The 19,407-nt window shown below is 37.9% G+C and overlaps 1 protein-coding gene and 1 long non-coding RNA gene across 4 annotated transcripts in view; one reads left to right on the top strand and one right to left on the bottom strand.

The window, feature by feature from the left end:
* LOC102697681 (caM kinase-like vesicle-associated protein) overlaps positions 1–19,407 on the top strand; it is a 73,960-nt gene that overhangs the window by 33,240 nt on the left and 21,313 nt on the right. The window lies entirely within an intron of this gene.
* Positions 1,511–4,516, bottom strand: LOC107077382 (uncharacterized). 2 transcript variants are annotated; one of them, XR_011189321.1, is made up of 4 exons: positions 4,445–4,516; positions 3,698–3,790; positions 2,178–2,286; positions 1,511–1,804 (listed from the first exon to the last, which is right to left on the bottom strand). It is a non-coding gene; the product is annotated as an uncharacterized lncRNA (long non-coding RNA). The 2 variants fall into 2 exon arrangements; XR_001478428.2 differs by lacking the exon at positions 1,511–1,804 and having other exon boundaries at positions 2,265–2,404.

Below are 19,407 nucleotides of genomic sequence, written 5' to 3'. Positions count from 1 at the left end.
TGTCATAACTGTTGGGTAAAAAGACACTGCACAACATTTTGTCATTTTCCTGAACAAAAACCTTTGAAAATTTGTCGCAGCTTGATTGCTAATTTTGTACTGATGGAAATTAGCTTCTAAATTATAGTATATATGAATTATTTTGAAAAGACTATGTGTGTCAATTTCAATTCTTACATCCGAAGAGTTTTTATGCAATAGAAACCTGCAGAATATCCAAGTAACAGTGTTAATTGTTGCCAGTTAGACTTTGCTTTAATGTGCTGTATTTAACATTTATTATCAGGTAACTTAAAATGTCCCACTTATAAACCCAATACCAGATGTCTGTTGGTGGGGCAGCAAGTACCCATAGAGAGTCTATAATAAACTGTTGCTATGACAACACCACTTATATTTATACAGTACATGAGCTCTGCAAGTAACCAGGTTTGCAGGTTTCTTTGATGGGGAGGAAATCAAATACAGACAGCAGCACAACAACACTGAGAATTTCCGGCTGAAATTGTTTTCTGTTAGTTGTTTTTTTTTTCTCATTTTGTAATTAGAACAAAGACAAAACTTAACTAATTACAATCTAATCCTCCCCCACCGTGGCATCTCCCCATTCTCACCCAGCCCTTTCCACAGAGGATTGCATTGACGTAAAGTGCAATATCGAAAGAAGTAGATGGGAAACACCATTTCACAACAGCCCAGATAAAAAGGGGTATAAAAGCACAGAGTCTTCGAAAAGGATGGACAGTGTAAAAACAATAAAAGACTCTCAAAAAATAAGAATTGACAACTTGCTGTCACGGAACAGTTATTTCCGGGCCCTATGCAGATGACACAATCTGGGGTAGTGAGGAAACACTGGAGAAAAAGCATGCAGGATTCGTGAATAAAAAACAGGGGGTCGTGTCCAAGGAGTGCTGGTGGTCCGGGAAGGTGTAGCGAGGCAAACAAATCCAGGGACGAGTCCAAAGAGATATCCAAAAACAAGCAAAAGTCCATGGCTATGCAATCCATCCTGGAGATTAAAAATGGGAACTGGGTCGGGACCGGCAGGGGGAACAGAAACAGAAAGGTAAAAACCTAACAGAGCCAGATGCATCCAGGACCCAGGCTCGCATGATGCGGAAACCAATGCAGAGCCCTGATTAGTGTCAGCATCTGGCTTTTAAAGGGGAACTGAACAGGGGCTGGAATAAGGAACAGGTGCGGGGAATGAGGCAAAACAAGGAAGGGCTGGAGTGCCCTTGAGAGGAGGGGTTGCGATCGTGACACTTGCTAACTGACTGTTAATCACAACCTTCAGTGTTGTAAGATTTCGAAGGACAGGGTATTCAACAGCATGGCTACTGCGAGAAAGATGCATTTTATTTAAAAAGGCAATTTTTGAAATATATCTTCTGGTATATAAGGTATCTGTCCATCCATGTTCAGGAACCATTTAATGCTTAGAGAATCATGGTGAGTGAGAAGCTCACCTTGGTGGGCTATACAACATACAGTATACACTGCTGTGGATGAAAAGCTCATAAAGAGTGTATAGTGACTGAAGATATATATGGTAGCCAAACATTGGCCTTTAATTTTGATTCTCTGCTTTATTGAGAAGCTTTGCATTCTTAGCAGATCTGTATCATAGAAAAGATGAAGTACAGGTGGTAACAAAAGAGAGAGGCAACACTGCATCCTGGGACAAACACTCAAAAGACCAGCTAAGAAACACAGAGCTGGAAACAGGCAGGCAGCCCCAAAGACTTCAAAACCCCTCTGTCACATCAAGCAGGAGACAGCTGTAAATGTTGCATCCAGCCTTAATAAAAAATCACAAACAGAGCAAATGAGAAACAGATCTGAGACATTTACATATATACTTCCAGATTGGAAGGTACTGTACTCTACAAGGATATTGTCAACAATTAAATCTGTCCCAGTAAGCAGTCATATCATAAGCTGATTTCATTTCTTAAACTATCTTAATATGATATTCAACACAAAGCAGTGCTTCAGTTGCTCGATTCCTGTTGATTACATTATTTAGAGCTTTAAAGAAGAAGCAATAATTGCAAAATTATATACTGATATGCCCAGATATAACTGATTTTTGAGAAATGAAATAAAAATGCTTTCACAGCATCTCATCTATCTGCAGTTTTCATTTAGAAATGGCTTGTTGTTGCACATACATCACAGTTAATGCAATAGCAAGTGTTCCTGTGTGTCAAAAGGAGAGCCAGGGTGCAAGAATGAACATGGAGTAATGTAGTCTGTCTGTTCGATTTTAGCATAGGATTGCTGAAAGACAAAAGAACAGGGAATGAGGTTCTTCAGGATAATGAGGGTCATCTGCTTTCTCATCTCCTGTCCTTCTGTTTCTGTAGAATGGTGGTTTTTCAGTCCCTTTCTGTGGCCCCTTGAAAGAGGAAGAAAGGGATCTTATACAAGAACAAAAGTTAAACTGATGTTAAGAAGCATTCAGGATAAAAAAACAGGTGAATAGTACTTTACACAGAGAGATGTGAGAGTCTGGATCAAACTATACCTGTTGTGCTTTTCCAGCTGACAGTTTGCAGCAGTTTCAAGAAATGGCTTGATAGGATTCATGGACCATTAAGCTACTAGCAAGCAAATAAGTGAGATAAGCCGAATGTCTTTCCTCTTTGTTGGTGACCTTTCCTTTGGAAACACTGTGCAACTGTGATGTGCTGTGTTTGCACCATGAATCATTAGCTGAGTTATCATTATTTTTTTTTAATCTTTTACAGTCTAAAATGGACACAATTTCTCAAAGGTGATTTAAGATTCAGTCATCAGTTTTCCAATCTAATCTTCAATTAACAGAAGGCTAACATTAAAATTGAATATCTTATTATCTGTAGTGAAAGCTAAAATAATTCATGTTATGTCAATTTTATGCGAGGCAATTAAAGCCTAGGAGAAGCAGCTGAAGCAGCATTGTGGAGCTCCAATCTAATTAAATTGAATGTGCACATAGCTCAGCACAAAGGAAGGGGGTGCACATTCCATGTTGTCATTGTAAACATTTAAATTATTTTAATATTTTCATTGCTTTCAGTCTTGAAGGACAATGTTCCTATTGGAAAGACGTGTGTGAATTAAAAATTATGTCTGAAAAATTAAATGGTTACATTTTGTAGCTCAAATGTCCAAGGCCAATCAAAAATAATTCAGTTTGATTTTTAAACTTGGAGCTGCTAATATGCATTTTGTTTTTATTTTAAATTTAAATTTGTTAAGCAACACAGTGCAAAAACAAAATCACCAATGCAGTCAAGACAGCTCACGATTTTTAACAACTGCTGAGATATTGATCTCCCATTTAATTAAAGCTTTGTCATTATTATAGATACGTGTATGGGATGAACTATGCCTTATCATGTCTATTACCTTCAAAATATAGCTTAAACACAAATGTATTATAGATACCAACCTTTTGTTGTGTTTCTGGAATGTATTTTTCACAGACCATCAAATTGTGTGTACAGTATCCGTCTTCTTTTGCTTCATTAGAAAACCTGTCTCTTGTGTTTTGCTGTACATTGCCCGTGTCCATCTGGCCCGAACTTTAAATTGGCTTAGCATTACACATTTACTTTGGCAACAGCATTATACAGAGACCGCTGTAAAATGTCAACCAGTTTCTCCAGTGAAAAGTAAATGTATATAGATATAAAAAAAAACTTACACCAGTTGTGGTAACATTGTCAAACATGGCAAAATGAAGACAAATTCCCAAATTGCACTGACTGTAGCCTTCCTGAAGAAGATAATCCTTGCCCTGTTTTAAATAACATTGAAAAGGTTTTAACAAAGAGAATGGTTTCATTCTTGCATGTTATAAGGAGTGATATCTGTGAGGGGGTACACTGTAAACTGTAGATTCCATTTCACCTGTTGCTAGAAGTTTCACAGTGATTATTCTCAGATGGCTCAGTTGTGTGTGTTTTATTTTGCATTCTTATAAATGTTTTCTATGGTAAGCCATTTTAAGGTTTAGCAAAGAGCAATGAAATCATAGTAAAAACCAAGGCAGAAGGAGATGTATGGTAAATTATTATACAAACCACGCAGGACGGTGGCAAGGATAAATGCATTGTATGAGCATGCTAAAGACATCAGAACAATTAAGAACAGATGCAGATTTACCAAATAAATTTAGTGTGACACTAAGGTAGTCAACCTGTAGATTCTTAGTTAATGTGAAAGTAGACTGGGAATGTAAATAGTTTTATTTATCTTGTTAAAAATAGGAATGTCATGGTCATAATAGGGATGCTAAATATAGTAAAATCTATGAACACCGTCTGTAATTAACTTCAGTCTCACTTCCCTATAATACCACAGACAACACAGAGGCTACTTTTTTTCAGCCATCATGAAAAGCTCATTTGGAGCCAGTCCTCTTTTTTAATGAATATCTGCTTTACCTTACCGTCTGAAGGTTTCTGCTTAGAAAATGCATTTGGTCCATACTATTAACTGAGCACTGGCAACTGCAACAAAATCACAAAGAAATTGTCTCAGGGAAATCTCAGGAAATTTATTTTCCCATCCAACTCACTGATTAGGTGCATCTGGAGTACATCAATATCAGTTAAGCATGATCGGATAATTGTATTAATTAATAAGATGTTAATTACTACCAAATAGCTTTAAAAATCTAATCAATATGTAAGGTGTATGCTTTATTCTCAAAACACACAAAGGTATACAGTATAGAGTAATAGGTTTCTGCACTTAGTATTCACAAAATTGCGAACAGTTTAATTTTCAGACTGTATTTAATGTCAAAGAGTGATTGTCTCATATTTTTATTGCTACCCTGTGTCTCTCATCTTCTAACTCTAATTGCCTTTATAAAGAAACAGATGTGAGAAGAGTTGGAGTTGTGAGAGTCAAATGACAACATTCCGACTACTGGCTCAGGACCCTGGCCTTTTGTGTATTATGAAATGTAATTTATTCTGACAGGGTCACAGATCTTATGCTGGAGAGACTACCGTTTATCTTCAATAGTTTTGTGCCGTTGCATTACTGAATACAGATTGCTGTCTTTTATGTACTGGGTTCCATTTTACTGTATATCAAAAGGATTAATAATGTCAGTTTTTGCCTGTGGTTACCTCTCAGGCCTTTGAATGAATCAGTCTCGGTCTTGACACTTTAAGTAAGACTGACTTTTTAATTACTGTTGTTAACAAACTCGGGGACAAAAGACAAATTAAGAAAAATTTAAGAAAAATCTGCATATTAATAAGGAAATTGAGCTACATTTTAAGAGATTTAATTGTGTCAACATCCTTCAGCTCCCAGGCAGCCTGTAGTACTATGTACTATCGTTTTTACATCCAAGCACATTGTAGAAAATGAAGACACCGATAAACAATGAAACAATTCAACAAGCTTATTAATTCTCTACCCTCACAAAATGCTTGTATCATTTTACATTCCTAACTATGAAAGTCGAGCATGTTTGTTGGGTTCTATTGTGAAGGCCCCTGGAATCATTATAATAAAAACTCCCTTACCGCATCCTGACTGTTCAGTAGCATGTTTTGATCATAATTAGGCTAGATTCATCAAAGGGTAGAGGAAAAGGCTAGCTCCACAGTGAGCTGTGTAGATTCTTCACACTCACTGCCGTGGTGCAAGCCTATGAAGATGGAACATTGTTTGTTTTTCTTGAACATAAAAGTCACCACCTGTAAAGAAGCCAGGATATTCAACATTGTGTTACAATCTCAGCGTACTTTAACAGCAGGCGAAATGAAATGCAGCACATTCTTCTCCGTTCAGCTCTTTGGTAGAGATATAAATAGGGATTCAACTGCAGAGACGTTCAGTGACTTTGGGCCTCATTCACTAACCAGCAGTACTGCGTTTTGAGAATGTCAGGCACCTTTACTGTATGTCAAGTGCAGCTGCAGCAGTCCCAAGCAGCATCACCGCTAGCCTGACATCACCAGACACCTCCGATGTTATGTACAGTATAACATGCAAACAGAGTTCACGAAAGTGGAGCTCATATCATCGCCTGTCCCAGTGCATGGAAAACTAAATGCACTGGTGTTTCAGAATGTCATTGTCTCTTCTGGGTACTGAAGGCCACCACATAAAGCAAAATGCACTAGCTGTCTTTCTGTGTTGGGATTTAATTTCCTTCAGTTTGCCTGTTTGTGTGAAGTGCTTTATGGTATATTTGTATCTGTGCCAGATCAATAAAGAGCAGCAGATAGCAAGGAATGATGTTAAGGAGAAGCATTAATGCATTAATACACTATGATGGATTCATATATAAAATTCTATAACATATAGCCTTTATACAGGACAAATGCAATATACTGTATATTGGTACATCATTCAAGAGAATGTAAGATATATTCAGTTAATTTACCCAAATTATATCTTAAAAATTAGTATGTATTCCGTTTATAAAATGTAACCAAATATATTTTTGAAATTTTTAGACGATATTATATATATTACTTTTAAAATTAAGTTGAAATTACCTGCCAGGGTGGCAAACTCAGCTATTCATGGGAAAAACAAAGAGGTTTATTAGCAGTTGAAAAAAAGAGCTTTTCTTTTTTGGGACACCACTGGATCTTGAGTTGTCCCTTACCAGTGTTGGGATGCATCCTGCCACATGAAAGATACTCCTTGTTCTAGACCCCAAGGTGGTCTTCATGGGTTTGGTTCCAATAAAGGATTACAAAAATCAAGGAGAAATGTGTAAAAACTGAAATAGTATCTCTGCATCTGTCCTGTTCAGGCAGGATTTGACATTAGCAGTGTTTCTCAAATGGTTAAAAGCAATCCTGTGCACCAACTGACTTAAATGCACTTACAGTAGATGAAACTTCAAATAAAATTTAATCCGTGAGTAAATGTTAGATGCTCTGTGAGGATGGACACTGTCATGACAGTTTGAGCTGGTAATGACCCATAGAAATGTTCATCCACAGAGTTGAAAGCCAGGTTTGTTCTTTTTGGTGATATCTCTAAGTGATAGCATGTACACACAGAGAGTCTAATCCACTTTGGCCCTGTCAGTGTCAGTTACTGTAAGTAGGGCTGGCGCTATGTGATTTCTTCGGGTCGAAGCTAACGCTGTGAAGACTGATGACTCTTCTGCCTTCAACCAGTGTTTATTGCTTGCTACAGTGAATTGAGCTCTTGTATTTTTGAAGGGCACTAGCTAACACTTCTTTATTTTGAGGGACACTAACATAAAATTGTGTACTGGAGAGAAAGTCAACAGTATATCCTTCCCTATAAAAATATTATATTTAACTGCTAACTATGAATAGTAAAAGAGTATGAAAGGACCTCCAAGTCATGGAGAATGTTTGCCTACAATAATGGCGAAGAGGCTCAACAGCCAAAATGTTCTGTTTTTTCTTTCTACTTCTCAGCATAGGATCTACAGTATGTCTCCTTTACAGTCTGCACACTCAAATAGTTAACTGAACCTTCTTTTAAATAATGTTTTTAGTGGGTTTTTTTGAAAATAGTCAATATTCATATGTGTTCACAGTGATTTATTTCATGTCTTCAAATCACTGTCTTTCCTTCATTTTAATATTCTGTAGCAAGATTGTCATTTTCTGCACCTAACTTTATGACCATAACCTGTGTAATACCTGAATCTTTTTAATTGTTAAAGTTTCATTTTTAGTTTAGCATTTCTTTTCATTATAAAATAATATGGAAACAAACATTAATAAACAAGCATTAAGAAAGTTGAATAATAACACTAGAGAAATATTTCTAGTATCCATCATAAAGAGTGCTTTCATTTTGTTAAATTTTTAAGATAAAAAAATAGAAGCACTGGGTGTCCTGTTCCTTCTCTGGTGTTTTTACTGGGAATTTAGTAAATGTGAGTGTTGATCCACCAGGGAGCCATCCTGGTAAGTGCACTCAGCATTCAGTGCTGCTCCTGATACCTCATATGGACATCATCTGCCAGTATCCTTGTGTATTTATTTTACCCATAACGCCTGTGTTGCTTCTCAAGTGCTATATACTGTACAAAGTGCATTTCATGGGCTTAGTGTAGGAAAATCTATTTAAATTACTAATACAGTGTACAGTCTTTTAATAAATGGCAACCTTTTTGGGTAGCTGATGTGTTATTATCAGTTCTTTACATCAGTTTGCGCACACGTTATGTGGAGTTATGCACAAGGAGTAATGCTGCTGTCTCCAGTGTAATTTCAAATAGTGTTACCAGGTCCTTATATCTCTGTTGGGCTCTCCATGTTTTCTCATGTTTATCCATCCATTTTCTAACTGCTTCATCCAATTCAGGGTGGTGAGGGAGCTGGAGCCTATCCCAGTAAGCAATGGGCACAAGCCAGAATACACCCTCCATTGAATGCCCGTCCATTACAGGGCTCCATTGGTGTACGTTTTCCCAGACGCCAATTAACCTACTGTACCTGTATGTCTTTGGCCTGTGGAAGAAAACTGGACCATCCGGAGGAAACCCACACAAACACAGGGGGAACATGCAAACTCCACCCCAGGTCTGGTATTAACTCAGGGTTCCAGTGCTGTGAACATCAATGTTAATTAATGTGCCACCTGTCATATGTTTGCATACAGGACATTATCGCATGAAGTTTACCTTTTATTACCATGGTACTGTATGACTGCGCTCTTTTTTGTTTTGTTTTTATGGTGTAAACATGTCTCCACTGTGCATTTCTCCACAGGATCCTATGGTGTATTATAGTAAAATTAATTCAAAATGTTATCATGTTATATCATGACATGATGCAGTATGGTGGCAAAGTGTAATAAAGCATAGTGAAGACATGTTAAGAAGTTAGGAAATCACAATGAAACGTCAGCAAAACCATGGTACAACTACAAGAATTCTATGGTGAATTTATCATTTCGACAATGTTTCCTTAAAAGTCCTTACACGAGGAAGTGTGCTTCAATCTTCAGATGGTATCAGATGTCTTTTATGACTTTCCTTCCTCTCCTCAAAACACTAAAACAAGCAGTTGCTCTTTTCTGAACAGTGGGGCTTGCTAAACCTTTTGTGCCTTTCAAAATTGTCACCATAGAGCTCATTAACAGGGGTCAGATCGCTGGTGAAAAGCCTGGTGGATGTGATCTTTTTTTCATTTTTGTAGTGCTACTCTTTGCTGGATTTCTTGTAATCTAGCCTTTTCAGGGTGGGATTATATACAGTATCAACAGAGGCGACAAGAGTACTTTTGCATTTCTGTCTGTGCCATAAATGTCCATAAAATGTGTTTGTGGTTTACACAATCCTGCATTGCTGTTCCCTTTTTATTCTACTGTCCTTCCTTATTGTATACTTTGAAGACATATTCTCATGCTGTACATGAGCGAATCTGGTGAAGTGGTTGCTTCCTCTTAAAAGAGCATGCAAAAAGATGCCTAATACAAATCTGTTGTGAGCTTAACATTGCCAATGGTGGGAGTATTTCTGCAGCATTCTCATCATAACAGAGACATTTTTAAAAGGCTAATGAATAGTTGCCAGCTAATGTACCTTTTACTGTGTACCCCTGTGATTTGATTAAATTATCTCTTCCATGCTTTCCAGCAAATCAAGCTAAATCGGTGCTCAGAATCACGTCTCCTCTAGAATGAGACTGATGATACAAATTTTCAGACGTTTATAAACACCCTGAAGATTAGTTCTGTGAAAGTTTTCATGCTAATCCTCCTAGTGAGGCACACAAATATATTGAACATATTTAAAAAAAATAATGAAAGGACAGGTCAGTGCTTGAGCAAGGTATGCAGATGGTAAAGTCAGAAAACCTGCAACAAAGGTGTGCAAAACTGCTGTGAGCCATTCTTGAATTTTTAATATATACACCAAGATACAATAAATCTTCCATACTGTGATATATCGATCCTAGGACAGAATGTTTGTTACACAGTTTCCAGCTTCTTGGAACTTTTGCCAAGTTCTTCTAGTGGCATCCAAAATTCGATGTGGAACAGAAGACTACAAATGATTACAGTTGCCTAAAGGATTTATAACCCTAGCTTTTGATAATAGCAATAATGCTCGGAATTACATTAAAGTAGACAAGGCTTAATTGGAGTTTCTAACTAAAGTTCGAGCAATTAAGTGCTAACCCCTCAGGCACACCTAACTAATTAGAAATTTAGGTAACAAATTCTACTTCTCCAACATTCATCATTTTGCTTTCCTCTCTCCACCACATAAATTGCCCTTGTAGCAGCTCCTTGGCTCATTCTACTTCCTGTGTGTGGTGGGGAGAGGGGGGGGGGGTGGTTGGACTCCATTGGCCTCATGCTCTTTTCCAGGTTGTCATTTCCAAAGCCAAGTAGGTTAGAGTCAAATCTGTGTCTCAAGCTGCTCGGTTTTAGGATGGGTCCAACACTATTGAAATGTTACGCATAAAATAAGCAACTTAATTGAAACCATCTACCTCCATAAGCTATCCCAGTGCAGCAATAATGAATTGACAGCTTGAATCCCTGGATATAAAGATATTCACTTCACGCCGAAGCAGCTGACTGAGGGAGCTTGTTTAAGACATGACAGAAGCAGGCTAGTACTGTCTTCTCCGTTGATGTTCTCCACTTTCACCCTCATGAAGACATTTGTCCATTGAGACAAACATGATGCCTGAAAATTCAATTATTTTGCCCCAGTTCACATCAGCTTTATTTCCAAGTTTTTCATCATCATTATTTACTTGCCTAGCAGGTGCAACTCCTCCAGTGCAACTTACAAAATATACAATAATGCAAAAAAGATCTCTCAATACAGTAAAAACAGAAAAAAGAAAGACATTAATAGTAAAACATTGAGGCATGCACAAGTTAGAAGTGCACTTTATAGAGCATTGTGCTCTGCCATTATAGAGCAGAGCACAATGAATTCAGTGTCCATGAAGTGGTAAACAAAGAGAAGGTAAGGAATCATTGATTACAGCACAATACAATACAGGTCTACCCTTCTATAACCAGGAGTCTTCATGGTTAATGCTGCTTTCTATTTGTTGATCATGTAGCAGATTAAAGTTTCCGAAACAGTTCAGAAACTGATGAGGTATCAGTATATTTCCCTGAATATACAGTATATCAGTATATTCCCAGTATATTCGAAACAGTTTGGTGCGTAGGTGTGGTGTGTCTAAGTGCATGTGATTTGTTAGCCATCAGATTTATGCCGGTTGCAGTTGCTGTATCTGCCCCTTTTCTGCCTGTGGGATTGAGCAGGAAGCTGACTGGCCACTTGCTTCTGCTGCCAGTTTTTAAATAAAGCTCAGGGGCCAAGAGTGTAACAATAAAAACATGTGTCTTGGCCAGGGAAAAACACTGGAGTGGTCTGCATTCTAATAGGACAATAATCTGCAAGGCCTGCTTCATTGTACAACCATGCAAATATTCTACAGTTAATTTACTGGAGCACACTTTGACAAGATTATGCTAATCTATTATTCAAATTGATTTTTTTGTATGACTTAATTCATAATGTCGTCACTGTTTTGTTTCCCTTAGAAGTGCTTACATGAGAAAGTGTGCTTCAATCTAGCCTTTTCAGAATTGGACAAATTGTAAAGTTTCTGCTGGCTGAATTAACAATTAACAGTTCATTAATTTATCTTTAAAGAAGAAGGTTTATTGCTGAACTTACGATATCTTTCAAGATTGGTTACTGCTGGTTAAAGGGATATTTTAATCAGAACAACAGTAGGGTCTGACCTAACTGGTCATGTTACTGCAGTGGATTTCTGTGCATCTTTGAGATATACTATACAATAATATCATTAGCTCTGGGCTGACCTGTGACCTGTGAATTTTCTATGAATTTCTATGATGTTTTATCACATCACAATTTTCCTGCAGTGTTCAGAAAGGTGGTGTGTGTGTATGTCACAAAATTACTACTGCCTGTTGATATCTCATTTTCATTGTGTCTTTTTTTCTTTTGCAAATGATGTAGTTTCAAATAAACATAATTCTGTGGACTGCATAATATGCTACTGAGGCTTAACTTCATTGCAGACAGAATAAATTGAGAAGAAATGCCGGCACATCATGGAAATATTTCCACACGGGCAGCTTAGCAAATGCAGTTTAAACCTGCTGGCATTGCTCTGTGGTTATCTCTGTTACACAACCACTCTGAATAAGAAATATGTAAGGCAAGATTAATGCCTTTCAGCTGATAAAAGATTATAGAAGGTAAATGTAGGGAATGGCAAGGTATTGAAAAGTGGATATAAAACGTTTTTGAAAGTTTTTAAAGATAGAAAACAATTTACTTTGTTCTTTTTCACTTTGAGTTTGAAGGATAAAAGAAACACAAGTAAATAATCAAACACATTTTGATGTGTGACATTGTGTGACAGTGTGACAGTCCTTTATCTTTCCCTTGATATTTCGGAGAACAATCATTATTAATTTTTTTAAAAACCGAACAGAAGGAGGTGTGAGAAAAAGACTGATCCAAAAATGGTAAGAAATGTGTGGATTTGTTTATTATTTTTAAGCAAACCCCAAATGCTCCTTGTATTATTTGATGCTGTACTTTTTTCATCTCAATTTCTGGGATTTCGCTCCTCCTCATAAGAAAGCGTTCACAATCTGATAGTGGGGTTTGTACGAAGGGTTTTTTTTTGGCCTGAGCACAGAATGCAGAATATGTAACAAAAGAACTGTCACTTCATGTGGAGCAACAATTAAATAATAGCCAATACTAGAAATAGAGTTTATAACAAAGGTTCAGGAGGGATGACAACAACCAAGTTCAATCCGATTCAGCTGTCAGTAATTAGCAATCGCTCCTGACAATCCATTCTTTTCCCAAATGCTATAAATACCTACGAGATCCCTCTCTCTCTCTCATATGTCTCTTCCATCCCACCTCCACCCCATTTCCACCTCTGTAGCTGCCCCTTGGTCACCCTGCATGGAGGTCCTGGCCTCCTTGTCCTATGGCCGGGAGATCTGCCCTCAGCCAAGCGGGTTAAGCCACAATTTCACTCTATGATGCTTCCATCTTGGGAGTTTTGTCATTCCTCATGAAATTAAGTTCTGAATATAGCCATGCCTCTTTGAAAGCGGAATCAGTCGGAGGCATGCAAATGTACCCCATGGTGGGATGGTTACACTGATGGATTGGCAACAGGCTGAGAGAGCAGACAAACGCAGATGTGGGTAGCTACAGTAGAGAAGGGCTGATGTTGGATGCTTGTAAAGAGTTGACAAAATTTTGAAAGAGAGCTGTTTTGGAAAAAATTCCAAGGGCTCAATGGCTCAAAAAGCTGGAGTTCAGAGGAGGATGCTATATCTGTTTCCTTTTTTTTCCCCTCATTATTTCATTCTGCTTCAGTATCCCCCGACACAGTGCAGGCTGTGAGCAGGAGAGTGTTTGAAGACAGAGATGATTGGAACCTTTTGTGCTCCAGGTTAAAGGCTCCAGATGGAATTGAGTACTTGTTGGAATCTGGGATGTCGCTCTGGAGGCACTGTGCCCACTTTGATTACCCCACAGCTCCAGAAATGACAAGGCCAAGAGGAAGGCATAGAAAAGTGTATGTGCATCAGCAGTCATTCTGAAAACAATGAGCTAGTGATTGAAATTGCTGATTTTGAAGCCAACCCCGCATTTCACTGAGCTCAAGAGTACAGCGGGTGAGTGAGATTGATGAAAATGGAAGATGCTCAGGGTGGTACCGGTAATAGACGGTATCAGGCTTTTTTTTTTAAATAATCACATTTCTGCTATTATTTCTCTGATTGTGGTCATGTAAAGCATCCATGTTTTATCCCTCTGTTCCTTTTTTAACTTTTGAAATGCTTGCCTCTATTTATGTGCCTAGAATGTTCATATCATCGGGTCTTCATTCCTTTCTAAATTCCTTTTCATTTTCACCACATAAGAAAAGAATTATGAGGAGGGGCATACAACAAAACTAATGTTCACTGGTTGGTGAGTCAGATACAAATGCAACAGGGCTTTTATGAACCTTTTATTTTAAAATTGTCCTCACCTGAGCCTCTAGCTCCATAATATGGTAAGCATCAGTCTGTTGGCATTTTCCAGCTGCTCCTTTCATAATGATTACATAAATGTTAATGACTAAAATTATTTTAAAACTTTATTTTTTGTATTAGGTTTGATTTTGTGAAAAGCCTCCCAGTGGCTTTCTATGGCTTAATTACAGTAAATTGCTTTCTCATTTCAACACATCTCTCTTTAGCCTTCGATTTCCTCTTCCTGTACGAAATGTCTTTACATTCACAGCTTTGTAAATGCTGCTGTTAACACGTAAAACATGTAACACAAGAATCTACTGGGGAAAAAAATACAAATTACATTTAAATTCATTAGAATTTAATTCATTCATTCATTGCTTTTAATTAAAATGAAAAAACAATGCAGCGCAGAAGCACACAGGAGACAGGAAGGGTAGGTAAATCAAAGATTAGCCTTGTTAATAAGAAGATGAAATAGAAGAATAAGTCACATCTCAAAAAAGCTTTACAGTACAGTGTGTTTAAAAACAGTTATAACAAAAAAAAAAACAGTTATAAGGATAGCACATTACAACATAGGCAGATAAGAAAAGTGGTTAGAGATGCAGCAGGAGATGCATGATCATTAAAATTTGGAGCTATAATTAAGAAATATCTACTCACAGAAAACATTTATTTAAAATAGGGCTATTTGGTTTTTTTTTAATCAGGATTTCTATATAAGCACAGCTGTGCCTTTCAAAAGAAAGAATAACAGAGATGTATCGCTGAGGAACCATGGAAGCAAGGTTGACAGCTTCATGCTCATGAACATTATCGAAGGGCAGAGATCCTGCACACGCTGACGTGCTAGTGATTGTAAGTCTAACGCAAAGAACAGGACAGAATTATTTGGTACAAGATTTGGACAATAATGAAAGTGCCTAAATCTTTGTAAGTCGGATTCAGATCATTAAGGTTGAGTAAGGCCGATGTGGGTTAGCTGATCCAGTTTATGGAAGCATTGCTGAAGAGCAGATAGATTTTCTCTGTGCCCATTATTTTTGATAGTTTGGTTATTTTTCTGCTTATTACAGACAGCAGTTTGCACTTTTATCCCAGCTACTGTATGTGATGCGACTGGGGAAATGTAGCATTTTAGGATTCATTTATGTGGACTTTAATAAATTGAGAGATTGGCATCTTTACCAACAGTCGAAAATAATCTTTTTTTTTTTACACATCTTAATGAAATGTAAAGGTTTACATGTATGTCGTTTGTGATAGATTTAAAAGCAATTAAAGCTATGTTTCTTAATGTACTGTATAACTATAATGTAATTTGTGTTTGGAATGACTGCACCACATTTTTATTTCTTAAGTATTGGGATATAAGGTACAATGTAGTTGCAGTTAATATAAAAATTTAGAATTCTTAAATGCTAATGGAATGTTTACAGTCTAACATTTTTAAATTGATTTTTTAATTGTCAAGCTAAAATCTTTGTACTTTTGTAGTTTTTTTTTGGAAAACCGGATTAACACTAAATGCAGTTCCAAGTATTTAGTATTTTCCAGCACACTGGCCCTCTAAGGTCAAAATAGTTACTTTGAAGATAGATGGATGCTACATATGTAAACCTAGCATGCCCAGATTTGTATTAGCTTGCTTGCACTTTATTATTTTGATAAATATTATATACAGAACACTTTGCTGTATAATGAACTTGTGACAGCATTCTGAACATGACTACAATTTTTAGACAGAGAAAGAGCCCAAAAGAGTGACATATTTTCTAGAAACAAGGAAAGGGCCCAGTGTCGGAGGAGTGTGTGGGGTGATTCAGAGATGGCTAGAGAAATTATGTTTTATTCTTACATGTGCTCAGTGTTTTTCATCAGCTGTATTAATTCTTCAGCTAACAGCACCACAACAAGATAACAAGTCTTAACAGCAAGGTAACAAAAGAGATTCTTGGAGACTGGCAGTTCAGAATAAAACCCTGGGTCCTGGAGTCGAAGTAATAGCCGAAACGTAATGAAACTTCCAGACTTCTAGTGCTCTTTGTTTTATTATCAGTCCGACTGCTCTTATGAAGCACATGAGCTTGATAAGTTCAGAGACTTCAGGCTCCCTCTGACAGTGGGAGGCCAGTGTGGCCCAGAAAGGCTGCTACTGTTCTAGCCAGGACAAATATTTACCTTTCAGTTTATGCTGCTTCTCCACAGAAATAGAAAGATGAACAATATCCTTCTGTCCATTTTCTAACCACTTTCTCCAATACAGGGTCTCATTAGGGCTGGAGCCTATCCCAGTAAGTAACAGACACAAAGCAGGATACACCCTGGGTGGGACGCCAGGCCATCACAGGGCACACACAGACACATGCACACCAGGAGCAGTTTTCCCAAGAGTCAATTAACCTACCAGTAGATCTTTGGACTTGGGAAGGAAACCGGAGCACCTGGAGGAAAGCAAAGTGCACATACAGTAGGGAGAACAGACAAACTTCAGCCAGATACTGTAGCACCCTAAGTATGGAACTGAACCCAGCACTACAAGGCAGCAATGCTAACCACGGCACCACCATGCCATCCTAGAATAATATCACACAAATGTTAAAAAACAGGTCTCACTGATGAATAATATGCAGAACTAATAACTAACTTTCCCCAATTTTGGCCAGCGTCTCTTTGCACTGTCAATTTCGAATAAGACGCCCACTACATAACATATTCATCCATTTCAGGTTTCACAGTCTGCACGCTCCCTTTTAGATCTTTCCGATGAAACAGAAAAGCTGTCTGTTTAATTTTCTGTCAGCTCTTGCAACACACCTCCTGCTGCAATGTTATCAAATTTCAAAATAACTTTTTAAAGATTTAAATACCTGGTGTTGGATTATGCAAGATCCTGCAGTTTGCAGTACCTGAAATAGATGAAATCATTATACAGTTGGAACGAGCTGCGTTTCTGATGCAGCTATGTGCACACGATGGCAGCAGTGAGATATAGTGTTAGACACTCTGGATTCCTCAATGGAGTTGAGTTGTGGATTCAAATCCCTGTTGTGGATGCTGCAAGTGTAGCTCTGGGGCAGATGCCGTACCTGTAAACCCCGCTGGAAATATGAGTGACCAACTTTGTATGTTAAAAATATAAGCGACTGTTATATCTGTAAAGAGGTTAACCTCTGTGAGAGGTTTGAATAAAAGCATCAGCCTAATAAGTTAATAATACTAAAATTCAAGAGGCACACAGATGGTTTTAATACCTGCACCTACCCTTGTCTCTTCATTGCATTGCAGATTGTTCTACCTGCAGAATGGTGGTTTTCCACAGCCGAATGACTCCACAAATAATCTTTAAAAATGCAGGAACTTTGTCATTAGTAATATAATATTGTTTTTCAGCCAATTGCACACAGTCTTTTTCTTTTGGTTTGCTCTGGCTTGTAACATGTATTCTGTTTCTTGTACTTTAAAGACGGTTTTACAGGCATCTGGGCTGATACAGAAAATCACTTAGCCTATTAGGAAATCTGTAAGAAGAGATCTTTAGCAAAACATTAGCAGGAAGTCACCCTTCAGATCCAAAAACATAGGGGACTTTGTAATGAAAGTCATAATAAATAAATCATAACAAAGCTAAGTAGTGTTGTATTTCAGTTTAATCAAATCTGCTGTGCCTATTAAAGCAAAATGCCAAATTAATCAAGGTTTGTAAAAAAGCAGATTGCGGCAAATGGGAAGAGATGCACTATACTGTACATGTGCACTTTTTTAACCTTTGCAACAGAGCCCTTGATAACTTGTGGCAGTGGTAACATAATTGTGGAGAACATAGTTCCCTCTCAGGCACTCACACTCTGCACAGGGAGCCCTGTCTTCATTATTGTCACGCCCTCTGCAGCCAGAGGGCGCTCCTTCTCTGTCCTGTCCCTAGTTTCCGGTCTGCTGTCCTTCCTGTCCGTCTCTTTCCCTTGGGCTATATATTTCCGGGTCTTGCACTCTGTCCTGGCTCAGCATTGATGTTCGGATGTCCTGAGACCCGCCTAGCACCAGGGCGCCCCACGTCCGCTCCCTGAGGGCATAGGTTTCTGTACGGCATTCCTGAACTCTTTGCACTAATGAGCCCGGGCCTTTTTCCCGTCTCGCCGCTACGCATATGGGTCTTTTTCTGCTCTCCTGCTCCCCACGGTTAGTCCCTTTGGACGTCCGTGACAATTATGGTCTTCAAATCTGCTTTACAAAGAACACTCTTGGACCCACAACAGCCAGAACGGCGCAAAACAAAGTGCAGACACCCATCGTTGTTTGGGGCCAAGCACAGATGCTGTGAAGTGGGTAGAACTTGGATTGACTTCATAGCGATCTGCTTAAATATTAATACCGCCTTAGAGTGCAAAAGAAAAGGCTACAAAAAGCAGGGGGAAAGCTGTAACAAATAAAACTTAAAATGAATTAGTACATACTTTGAAAATTAGCTTTAACCTTCCTGAATTTGTTTTGAACAAACACCATATTTTTTGCAGAGTCAGTGTTCGTTCAATACATAAACATGTAATCTAAAAGACTGTGTAAGACGCTACGAAACTCTACAATACATCATCTACCAAATTAATAAAAAGACAGGGGCATCAAATGTGTCCTTTTAAAATTATGATTATATAATTAGACAGGTCCTAATCCAGGTTCTGGAGAACCACACACCTGCAGGTCTTTGGTCCTCCAAACCTCTCAGTTCCATAATTGAACCCTTAAATGACTTAATACCAGGATTATATTGAGCTGTCTGACTCTTAAATATGTTGGAGATTTGCCTTTTAACTCTTACATTTCAGAAGCAACATGCAATTCAAAGTTTTTTAGCAGAAAAAGTCCTCGCAAATGAACCTGTCAATTTACTGTACGCAGTCTTTCATCGTTCAGTTAATGTTTCAATTAAATATTGAGCAATTAAGTAATTACGCAGGATTAGACACCCCTGCCCTTTGAAGAGTGATGCTCAGTCATTGTTGTAGGTAATTCCATTTCTTCTATTTCTTCAGTTGTTTTTTTGCCCCAGCCTTGTTCTAAATCACAGGCTCATTTATGTCAATTTTATATTTGAGTCTTTTAAAAAAAAAATTGCATTCAGCTCTGAAAAAGCTGAATGTCTTGGTAATTAGACCATTACAGTAACAAATGGAACTTTAGGTAGAAGAAAAGCCACTGCTTCCCTTTGAGAGTTGTCTAAATACAGTGTCATTCCCTCCTGTGTCTGTTCATCATCAATCAATCGCTTATTAAGATCTGGTAAGTCAGTAATTAGCTAACAATTAGCATGTTGAGGAGAGACTGCATAAAGTTCTGTGTTGCTGTTGTTAGAAATAATACATGTAAACTGGGGTATTTGTGAAA

Source organism: Lepisosteus oculatus, chromosome 4, assembly GCF_040954835.1.
Source record: "Lepisosteus oculatus isolate fLepOcu1 chromosome 4, fLepOcu1.hap2, whole genome shotgun sequence".
Classification (NCBI taxonomy): domain Eukaryota; kingdom Metazoa; phylum Chordata; class Actinopteri; order Semionotiformes; family Lepisosteidae; genus Lepisosteus; species Lepisosteus oculatus.
This window is presented reverse-complemented; position numbering and strand designations above follow the sequence as displayed.